General features: G+C 42.7%; 1 long non-coding RNA gene and 1 pseudogene across 1 annotated transcript; one reads left to right on the top strand and one right to left on the bottom strand.

Moving 5' to 3' along the window:
* Nucleotides 1–86: 86 nt before the first annotated feature.
* LOC146356004 (uncharacterized) lies at nt 87–7219 on the top strand. The gene is made up of 3 exons (XR_014787306.1): nt 87–479; nt 1680–1998; nt 2269–7219. It is a non-coding gene; the product is annotated as an uncharacterized LOC146356004 (long non-coding RNA).
* A 1704-nt stretch (nt 7220–8923) lies between these two features.
* On the bottom strand, nt 8924–10729 carry LOC146356003 (protein Hikeshi pseudogene; annotated as a pseudogene).
* Between the last annotated feature and the right edge of the window lie 340 nt (nt 10730–11069).

Below are 11069 nucleotides of genomic sequence, written 5' to 3'. Positions count from 1 at the left end.
CCATCTCCCTCAGCTTCGGCCTTTGCAATGATGAGAAGACTGCGCAAGAGGCGCTCTAGCCCTCCATGCTGCTCGGTGGTGACTCGGCCATGAATCTGTGGCTTCTCTCCAAAGAGTACGGTGGGCTAGAGCGGCCCTCTCGCCTCCCCTGAGGGCGGGGAGGGGGTTTATTTAACCCTTATCTGCCCCAGAACCGGATGAAGGTTCCCCTTGCTGTTATTTAAGCTTAGGAAAAAGCTTAATGGCCGCAGGGGGGCGACCTTAACCCAGATCAGGGTGGGAGGTATGGGGGAGTCTACAAGGCAGCCTTCCCACCTGGGGGCTCTCCAAATATTGTAGGATTCCAGTTCCCATCAGCCCCAGCTATTGTGACCAATGGTCTGTAGTGCTGAGAGTTCAACAACATCTAGAGGGATACAGATTCTCCACTCCTGGATTTAAGGATCCTAATATATTCCTGGCTCAAAGTAGAGTTAAAGGTGCAATGGAATATTGGGTGTTTTTAGTCCTCATTTATATGTTTAGTCCACATCCTCAGCAACAGCCCTGTGAGGCTGGTTAAATCAAGTGACAGTGATTGGCCCAAAGTCACTGTGGGAGCTTCACAGCTGAACAGAGATTTGAACCCAGGTCTCCCAGATCCAGCCACTAAAGCACTGTGCTTTCAAAAACAAACACAACGATTTGGCTATAATGTTCAGAAGGGTAGCCAGATCAGTCTGTTGCAGCAAAAACAGCAAAGAGTTTTCTGGCACCTCAAGGACTAAGACGTTTAGTCTGGCATAAGCTTTCGTAGGCTATTGCCCACTTCATCAGGTGCATGGAGTATTATGGAGAGTTTCAGGTTTTGAGGAGGAAGAGAATTGAAAGCTGTGAGGTCCGACAAGACTCTTTGTTGTATTTCGGTATAGAATACCCCCAGAGCCAAAAACACTCATGATACTCTGGGTGCGGTCCTATACTTACCTGGGAACTCAGTGGGGCTTACTTCTGAGTAGGCTTATGTAGGATTGACCTGAACATTAAGTGTTTAACTGACGAGAAGCCAGTCAGTTTAAAAACAAAACAAAAACCAGCTGACAATCAAACTTAATCTGTTCCTTTTTCTGTCCTTGTCCCTCCCTGGAAAGATTTCTCTGAGAAGTATAGTTCTGTGGGAAGGGAGGTGAGGAAGACGGCACAAAAAAACAAACCCCAATGCTCGAATTCCTATAGATTTGTGAGGGCAACACTGAGGGCTCCTTCACATGGAGCTTTTATCCTGCGTTTGCAGGTCCTTTTCATTATGACGTTAACCTCCAGGGCACATCCCGAGGTATTTCCTGGTTATTTTGCTCCAAAAAGGTCCAGAACAAATGAACCATTTTTTAAAGTCAGAATGTAACTCAATTAAAGTAGCCACTAGATGGCACTGTTTCACTGTGTTCTATGGAACCTTGAAAATTAAAAGCTTATTTATTTATTCATTTCATTTCTATACTGCCCAATAGCTGAAGCTCTCTGGGCGGTTCACAAAAAGGCTTCCCTTCTCAGCAATCATGTGGTTGCTGTCTGGGAGCCCAGGATAAATGCGGAAAGGCTCCAGAACAGGAGGACTGTGGGAGTTTTCCGTAGTGTAAAGGCAGCCTGAAGGTTGAAGGCCTTCTCTCCTTTCTCTCATTCTCTTCCAACCCAGACAGAGCAGATTTTTCTTCTTCTCCATCATGTGCCTTGGGCAAGAAAATGGCCACCTTGGATGGAGAGGTATCAGTGTGGGGTCTCCAGTTCTATGGTCTGCTAAAAAAGGGAATGAAGATGGAAGAGCTGAATCCTGCAGGCCCTGGACTTAGGAACTGAGAAGCTGGGCACCTCTCCAATGCTGGAGAGTTTGGGGAAAGAACCATGTCGGAAGTGGCAAAACAGGAGCCTATGGACAGGTCGCAACAGTACTGTGAAGCCCAATGACAGTACTTCCTGAAGGCAGTGGAGTCCAGCCAATCAGAAAGGGGAGGCTCACAGGTAACCCACTGGTATATTTTTCTTTAAGAATTCTGAGAGAATATTCCTGGACATGCTCAGTAAAGGAGTGAGACAGGGAATGGCCGCCATTTTAGGCAGTTACCAGAAATGCAGTGTAGAAGAAGCTTGTTTTCTCCTCCCTGTAAGACCCTGAACCCTTGAGACTGGTTAGTAGGGAGGTTTCCTGTTGAATTTTTTTTAAGAGTTACGTTTTTGTTAACAAACACTATGAGTTCCTTGTCTGTTTATGTTGTTTTATATTGTTTAAAGGGCTGTTTAACAAAGTTCCTGTGTTGCTGGATCCTGATCCAATTTTGAGAAGATTGCTGTGGAGCTGGAGTGAACGGAGTAAAGACTGTTTTCCTTGTTCAGACAGCAAAAACGTCAATCTTCAGAGATAAGTTTTATTTATATTTTTGTTGTGGACTCAAGCTGGAAAAAAAAGACAGAACTTTGGGAGGTCTGTGCTCTGTTTTATTGTTTTAGTGATAAGTAAATTGTTACTTATCCTCTCCACCAAGAATATCTTTAAAAAGGATGCAACTTCCAATAAACGAAGGCAGGTTTGGATTTCCGGATCTAGCTATGTCCCATCGGGCCTATTTGCTGACCTCTACTAAATTTTGGTCGTTTCCACTCAAATTAGAATTTCCTCCATGATCAGTATTAGCATTTTCTTGTCTGGAGCCTCTCTTTAAATGGATGGCATTAGGTTCTCTGCCTATTAAGGTAGACAGAGCTTTTCCCACAATTTTGGCAGTTAGGGAAGTCTGGCGTATAATGTCACATCAGTTACAATTTGATCCATTTTCCCATGCTAAATTGACTTTATGGGGAGATCCAGATTTAAGAATTGTCAAGATAATGTTTTTATGGTGGACCTGGACAGATAAGATGATCTTTACTTTAGATCAATTAGTAGGGGCTGATTAGATAGTTTTTTCAATTTTGCAAGATCAATTTGATCTGCCAGCTTCAGCGGAATGGCAGTATTTGCAACTGAAACATTTGCTGGTATCTAGATTCGGTCCTGCTGCTTTTACTGCCTTGGAGTCTCCTTTGCTACTAGAAATAGTGATTGAAGCTGATCAGATGTATTGACCTACAATTCATCTTTATAAACATTTATTATCAATGCATAAATATGACACAAGTGGTTTACAGCAGGAATGGAACACGGAATTGGAACGCCCTATTTTGCTTAATCGATGGACTGCTGTTTTGGCATCTGTATTGGACATATCAATGGATCTTCGGTTACGCCTTATTCAGCAAAAGCTCTTGTTTTGGGTCTATTGGACGCCACAATGTCTTTTTAGTAAAGGTTTGTCAAATTCGGCTAATTGTTGGAGGTGTAATGCAGTCAATGCTTCTTTTATTCATATGTTTTGGAAATGCCCAATGGCCACCTCCTTTTGGGAGGAAGTTATTGTACAGATAAATTTTGTATTGGAAAGCTCTTTAATATTTACTGATGTAAATGTTCTCTTAAATTACGTACCTGCTTCTTGGAATGTAACACATGATCAGCATAAATGGATTTTTCGCGCCCTTTTGGTTGCTAAAAGACTGATACTACGATACTGGAAAGATAAAAGCTCACCACCTATAATGTAATGGACGGAAGACTTAACAACACTAGCAATATTTGAAAAAATGGTATATAGGCGTAACTTGCAAATGGACTTATATGTGGATATTTGGTCTGCTTTTACTGAAGTTTATGTCTAACCTTTTTTTTCTTCCCTTTCTTTTTCCTCGAATATTGTAATGTTAGAAACTGAGGATTTTGAATATATTGTTGTATTTTTATTTTTGTTCTTTCTTTTTTTTAGGTTTTGTAATGTTTTCGGTTTGGTTTGTAAAAATTCACAGTAAAAGATTAATAAAAAAGAAAGAAAATGAGGGCGTCATAACAGATATATTAGGTATTTAGGGCTGCACTTTGTCAGAGAGGCCTGGTTCTCATGTAATGACAACCCAGATTATGGGTTGTTGTTGAATCACGGGTTGTCTTTACCTGTAAACCCTGCACTATACTTTAACTATGGGTTGTTAACCATGAAAAACCCAGGAAGAGAACCCATAGTTTCTTGATGGCTTGTGAACTCTGGGTTGCTTGTGGTTAATAGCCCATAGTTAAACTCCAGTGCAGGGTTTGTATGTAACAACAACCCATGATTCAACCCATATTCAGCCCGTACTCTGGGTTGTCGTTATGTGAGAACCAGATCAGAAGCTGCCTTCCTGCCCTTCTGGTATTTTAAGGGCTGCACCTTTTGGCACAAGCCTTTAAAGGAGGAGGAAATCCTGCCACTGCTGAAGGAGTCTTAACCTGGACCCAGAAGATGTTAACAAGTGTAGGCTGGTTGCCAGCATCCCCATTGTCCTTTGCTAGCTCCTTTTAAGGCTCCCAGGGAGACTGGGTTTCAGTGGTGGAACTGGAAGTGCTGGATCACCTCTGCTAAATTAAAATTATGTCCAATGAGGCAAGGTCTTCTCTGATATGGTAGGCTTCAGGTTTGTTTACTGAGATATAAACTTACTACTTTAAACATTACAATCGGAATGCAAATGCAATCACAGAATACACAATTATTTTCATAATAATTATACTATTATCAGTAGTATAAATATACTCATATAATTATACTAATTATACTACCTAATACATAAATATTAATATATAACTTACCACTAATACAGAAATCATTTTAACTTTAGAAATGTGTTAATGTTAAAACATTAACATTAGAGAATTCCCTCATTATGATATTGACATTAGAAAATTCCCATATTATGAACATTAGAGAATAACCACAAAATTAAAATTGAAGAACCAACCTATAAATAGAAAAGCCTTTCTTATAATAGTAACTTTAAAGAATCCAACTACATTTATCCCCATGTCCTCCTCTTATCTCTGGTATGCTTTCTAGCAGCTACACTCCACAAAACTGCCATCCATGGATGGTAATCTTCCTTTCTCTAGAGTATTTATCCTCATGATGTGACTTTGTATCAGAGTTCTGGGTTTTAATTTCTACTCCCCTTTGTAATATCAAGGCTTCAATTACCAAGTGGTTAATTAGTTTGACCATAGACCAGGGGACCAGCCATGTGATCCTTATCTTAGATTTTGCTGATGTAACTTTGCTCTCTGTATACCTCCTGCTGGTTCCTGGCCAAAGGCCATAATTTCCTAGGAGTGTTTACCAAGATCCAGCCAATCCATTGTTTGTGCCAATTTTGTGCGTGTACTTTAAGCACTTGGACATTCTATTTAAAAATATTTTGTTGTTTCCAAAAAGAATACAATTATTGCTAATTTTCTGCACTGCCCTTGAGGGCACACTCACTTTTCTGTAGAAAGCCATGGTTTTATTGCTGATAAAGACAGTGTCTGGGGGGGCCTAGATATTTCCGTTTCCTGGCTCCGAGCTCCCCGCCCCCTCCCAGCCAGTGCAGAGAGAACCGTGCTGGCTGCTGCTGTGAGCTCGCAAATGCAAGCTCGTAGGGGGTGAAAGGGGGCATTCCCAGGGGAGCGGTGGAAACTGGGGCAGCAGCCATATGACATATCTTGTGGCCGCCCCAGCCTCCTTCCCTACCACTCCCTAAAGCCTCTGCTAGATGGGCGAAAATGCCCATCTAGCTTAAAAGCAGAGTGGGAGGCACCACGTGCAGGTGCCAGGTTTGGAGGCTTAAAAGTACTCCGAGCAGATCCCATAGGATTACGCCCGAAATACTTGGTGGTAAAACCTCCAATGTATATCCCATAAACTATATGGTACTCTTTTGTCCGTGAAATAAGCAATCGGATAGATCTGATCTTTAAAATTAATCCAGTAAAGAATCTTTTAAAAATAAATTCTTTATGTGATTGAAAGTATTTTTTTCCTAAGGGACTGAGAAATTGTGGAAAAAACAGGCAATTTCTTTGGTGGTTACCTGTTAGGAAAATGCCAGGCCCAGAAAGTTTCTGGGAAATGTATATCAAGGCAGAATTGATTTAACAAAAGCAAATAAATGGTTAAAATAATTTTAATATAATTTTTGTTTCATGATTTTAACCATTTCTTTACTTATGTTACTCCATTCTGCCTTGAAAATATGCTATTTTTTAAAGGTATACGTTGCTCAGAAATATTCTGGGCCTGTAATTTTCACCAGCAGAGGTAACCACAAGAAGAAGTTGCCTCTTCTTTCTGCCATCTTGCCATCCGTTTATTTTCCCAGTATTGTGCAAATAGAAGAACGCACACATGGGGTTGTATTTTCTTCTTTCCCAGAAAGTGCAAGTTCCAAAACTGAAACTCAAAAATCCTGCTAAAAAACTTCATGGTTTAAATCTCATCTCCCTTCTTTTATTGGCCCTAAAGCTACTGCTGTAGACAAAGAAAAAGTGGCTACATCTCATAAACACTTAAATAAAATGTTCTCTACTTCTTTTATAACTATTCCTGGGGGAGCTGGGGGTGGCGACAGCCGACAGGAAGCTCTGGCGTGGGCTGGTCCATGAAGTCACGAAGAGTCGGAAGCAACTGAGCAAATAAACAACAAAGAGGTGGATATGTGCTGGAATTGGTAATACATGTTTATATATGCTGTTTTTGGATAAATGTTGAGAAACCATGTTTGCCCTGTTGTTGTCTTTTAACTTTTCTAGCCAGTTATACCAGTTCATTTTCCAACTTTTCTTTGTTGTAAAAGCCAAACTTTTTTTGTTTTGTTTTACCTGATCCACTGTGTCACTTATTTCTTTGAAATCTGTTTGGTCACTAGCTTCAAATACTGCTTCCACAGGTATAATATGTAACTGTTCCTCTTCCTTTCCCAATCAGAAAACGTTTTTGAAAATGTCACTTCGTTCCAGATACTTTATCATATTCTTCAAATATTTTACTGATTTTGACTGATTCTTTATTATTTACCAACAAGGAAATGTCATCAGCATGGTCTACAAATTTTATTTTTGTATTTCCTGGGATGATGTAAGTGTCTAATGTAGACTCGTATTTTTTGATCCATTTGTAATCTATACCAAACTGTAATTTTCCTCTTCTTACTCCTCCCACAGTGAGTAAAATTGATTCTGTTGTGCCAAAGTTTCTGGAGGCATTTCTTGATGTGTATCTTTTATTTTTTGCTACAATTATCCCCCCTCCACCTCCACTTTTCGTTTCAATTAGCTACCATTCATTTTGCTGCTCTTCCATCCTCAACCCACTTATTCAGCACTTTTCTCTCACTTGTATTTGTTTTCCCGCTTCAGTCTCTTTGACAGCTCACTTTTGTTCTGCTCCTTGCCCATCTCCCCTTTCCCCAACCCCCACCCCTGTCTGCATGCTCTTTGCTGCCTGCACTGATTTTTCTGCATCCTGCTTATTGTAGAACTTAGAAGTATGTCCTTGTGCAGAAAAGAGCAACTAAAATGATCAAGGGGCTGGAGCATCTCCCCTGTAAGAGAAGGTTACAACAGCTGGGATTGTTTAGCTTGGAGAAAAGGACAGTAAGGGGAGACATGATGGAGGTGTACAGAACTATGCATGGTGTGGAGAATGTGGATAGGGAGACATTTTTCTCCCTCTCTCAAAATACTAGAACCCAAGGGGGTCACCCCATGAAGCTGATTGGTGGGAGATTCAGGACAGATCAAACGAAGGACGTCTTCACACAGCACAGAGTCAAACTATGGAATTTGCTACCACAGGATGTAGTGATGGCCACCAGTTTGGATGGCTCTAAAAGGGATTAGACACATTCCTGGAGAAGAAGGCTATCAATGGCTACTTGTCCTGATGGCTATGTGCTTCCTCCAGTATCAGAGGCAGTATGCGTATGTCCACCAGTTGCTGGGGAACATGGACGGGAGGATGCTGTTGCGCTCCTGTCCTGCTTGTGGATTTCCCACAGGTAGCTGGTTGGTCACTCTGTGAACAGAATGCTGGACTGGATGGACCCATGGTCTGATCCAGCAGGGCTCTTCTTATGTTCTTGTTCCCTACACAGGTTGCAACAAATACTTTTACGTCAAGTGGCGTGGGATGACCTCACATCGTGAGCATAGGACAGCGGTGTTCATATGACCTCCATTGATAGCAAGCCTGTGATTGCCCCCTATATCTTGTAATTCCTTAATCAGCTCCCAGAAAGAAATAGCAAATAGCAATCTTACCAGAGTGGCATTCCAAATTATCATTCTTAAACAATCTACACATCTGTATTTACCTGTCCAGAAACCCCCATCATATTTTTTTTGTTGGGACCTATAAGAATTGTGTATTGAGAAATCCTTGTTGTGGTTCTAAAGCTAATTGTAAGAACTTTAGTATCCCCCTGGAAAAGAGGGATCACTTCAAAGCGTTGCAAATTGCAGGATTCTCTTTCTGGGCTCGTTTACAATATGACCAGAATTTCCTGTAGGCACGTTCAGACACAAGGCAAACATCCGTCTCTTTTGATCCTGCTAGTTGGATAACGGCGAGTACATCCTTTTAATCAATATTGTAGAAGGACCTGAAATTGTCAGATGGATGCAGCAGAGGGTGGGGAACGGAGCAAGTTGCCCAGCTAATGGAAAAGGAATGTTGGCAGTTGATGTGGTGGGAGAAGGAAGAGTGGAGAAGGAGGGAATCATGGCTGACGGAGAGGGAAGCTCAAGACAGTCTCCATGAGATGAAGAAGAAAACAGATGAAGAAGTCAAGAATACATGCCTGAGGCAGCAGAAGACCGAAAGTAAAAGACTCGACAGAGAAAGAAGCTACTGCTAACAGAAGAAGCGTCCATTGCTGAACGAATGAAAGATCTGTGTTGTGTGTCAAGCCTGACTGAAGCAGAAAGGAGGACTGTAGGGATTTGTGTTTTCTGCATCTTTTAAGTTGTGATCCTGTTGCTGGAGTGCACTTCAAAGGACTTGACACAAGATTATGTTTTCCAAAAGAAAGGATTCTGAGCTAGCCGTCTTTGGAAATTCACGTACCACTTCAGAACTACATTGCAGGAATGAAAGCTTCAGATGGGTTGGGTGTCATTTGGGCCTGAGTGACAGCGAAGGATGGAGCAAAGTTATAAAAATTGCCCAGGATCTTTTGAGTGAGCTCTGTGAACAAATTGACTAATAATACAGCAGCACTTGCTACAGGAGTTTGCTGAGCCAGGAGTTCCAGCAGCTGCACAGAAACCCCAGTCTGGGCAACAGATGGCATTTGAGGGATAATTCCTGGCTCCAAATGGATGTTGGCTGCCTTTCCCAGATTTTAGACTAGAAATTTTGAAGAAAGAACTTGGTTTTTCATTTGAGGCAAAACCCAGGAGCTGCCACACTGCGCCCTGTTCTCATTAGGATAGCAAAGCAGACAGATCCACCCATGCCATCTGGAAAGGACACGGTCCCACCACGTGGCTGATGCTTTCATAGACTGGCAAGTCAAACACGAACCTATCTTCTGCCGCCTGCTGCACAGCTGTTTGCACTAGCCTCCCGGCAACCAAACAACCAAACAGCCAAACATGGCGGGGACGGCCCCCTTGGGCATGGCTCCTCCGAGGTGGGCTTCTCTAGAAAGCTACAGCCCGCCCAGGCAAGCACCCCAGTGCCCCTCCATGATGCTCCTCTCCCTGCCCCAACGTGTCTCACAACAAAACTGTTGTTAGATAAGCCCTTGTTTCTCAGGATCTTGTCCCAAACAACGCAAGCGTATAAGGTAAGATTCCCCAGGATCTTTCATCAGAGGCATTACAAAAATGTTCTAAGGAAGCCTCTTCCTTATCAACCCAACCTTGCTCCACTACCCCCACCCCCGTTTTTCTCATTGGTTGTTCCGCCTCACTTTTTTTGCTTTGCCACATTTGTATGTGGGAGCATTTCTTTCTCTCTTTTTTTGAATATATTTTTATTTATTTTATCTTTATAAATGAAATATACAATACCAAACATGCCAACAACCTGATCAATACTAGAATTTCCCAACAATACAATATTCTGATGAGGACACCATAACAACAAAAAGAGAAGGGAAAAGAAAGAAAAGGAAAAAAGGAAAAGGGAGGAGGAAAGGAAGTGTAGAAAAAGGAAGAAGTTTCTTTCCCCTTCCCCACCCCCCTCTGTATGTGGGAGCATCTCTGAGCTTTGCCCCCCATTTGTTTTTGTCCTGCATCAGCTGCCATTTCTCTCAATGTGCTCAATATACTAAACTTCTCTGTTCCTCGCCCCCCATTACATCACTTAATGGTTCTATCACTTACGGGTTCTCTTGCCCTGTTTCAAAGACAGAGTATTCTATCAGCGTCTGTTTTCAAAACACACAGCTTCCGCTAGCTGGGAGTCCTGCCAGCAGAGACGCTCCAAGGTTGCTGGTAGTAATGAACAGGGATAAGGCGCACAGGTGAGAAGCAGCTCATTAGGCAGTTCGAGAAATCCAAGCAACAGTGATGTGGAGACCAAGTCAAAATCAGTCCAACGTCATTCACAAAATCCAGCTCAGGTCAGGAGTTCGGAATACACGAAGCACACATGGATACTGACAACAGATAAAGACGTTGTTGCCAATGATGGCCTGACCAGCCTTGCCGCCTTTTATGCAGGCCCTAGCCTGGACATACCCAACTCCCAGCTGCAACTCATTAGCAAGCTTTCTGGCAGAGCTGGCTATATAAAGAAGGCCTTCATAGCACTGGGTTCGTGGACTGCATCCTGACACTTCTCCTGAGGACCTGCTCGCTGAGCTTCATGCGTCGTCGTTAACAAGGACTGGGGGGTCTTGTGGCGTCTGGCTCAGAATCTGATCTGTCTTGGGAAGGATATGGTGCAGGAGGGAGGCCCCCACCGGACATTCCAGAGGGACGGCCTCCTCTTCAGCTGCATGTCCCACACCCTCCTGAGACGCTGTCTCTGGATCATGCTTGGGGAAAGAAGAGGCCTTGAGCTCTGGTAAGCCAAATTCCTCCTCAGAAGAAGACTCCTCAGGAACGGGGGGGATGATATCTGTCTGGGTTCTCCTTATGACCTGGACCCCCTGAGGAACTCCTTAAGGATCTCTTGCCTCTTTAAGAGTCCCACCTTCCTTCTTTT

The sequence above is a fragment of the Heloderma suspectum genome, chromosome 2 (genome assembly GCF_057233095.1).
Source record: "Heloderma suspectum isolate Gila_16-S chromosome 2, 16-S_ref, whole genome shotgun sequence".
Taxonomy (NCBI): Eukaryota; Metazoa; Chordata; class Lepidosauria; order Squamata; family Helodermatidae; genus Heloderma; species Heloderma suspectum.
This window is presented reverse-complemented; position numbering and strand designations above follow the sequence as displayed.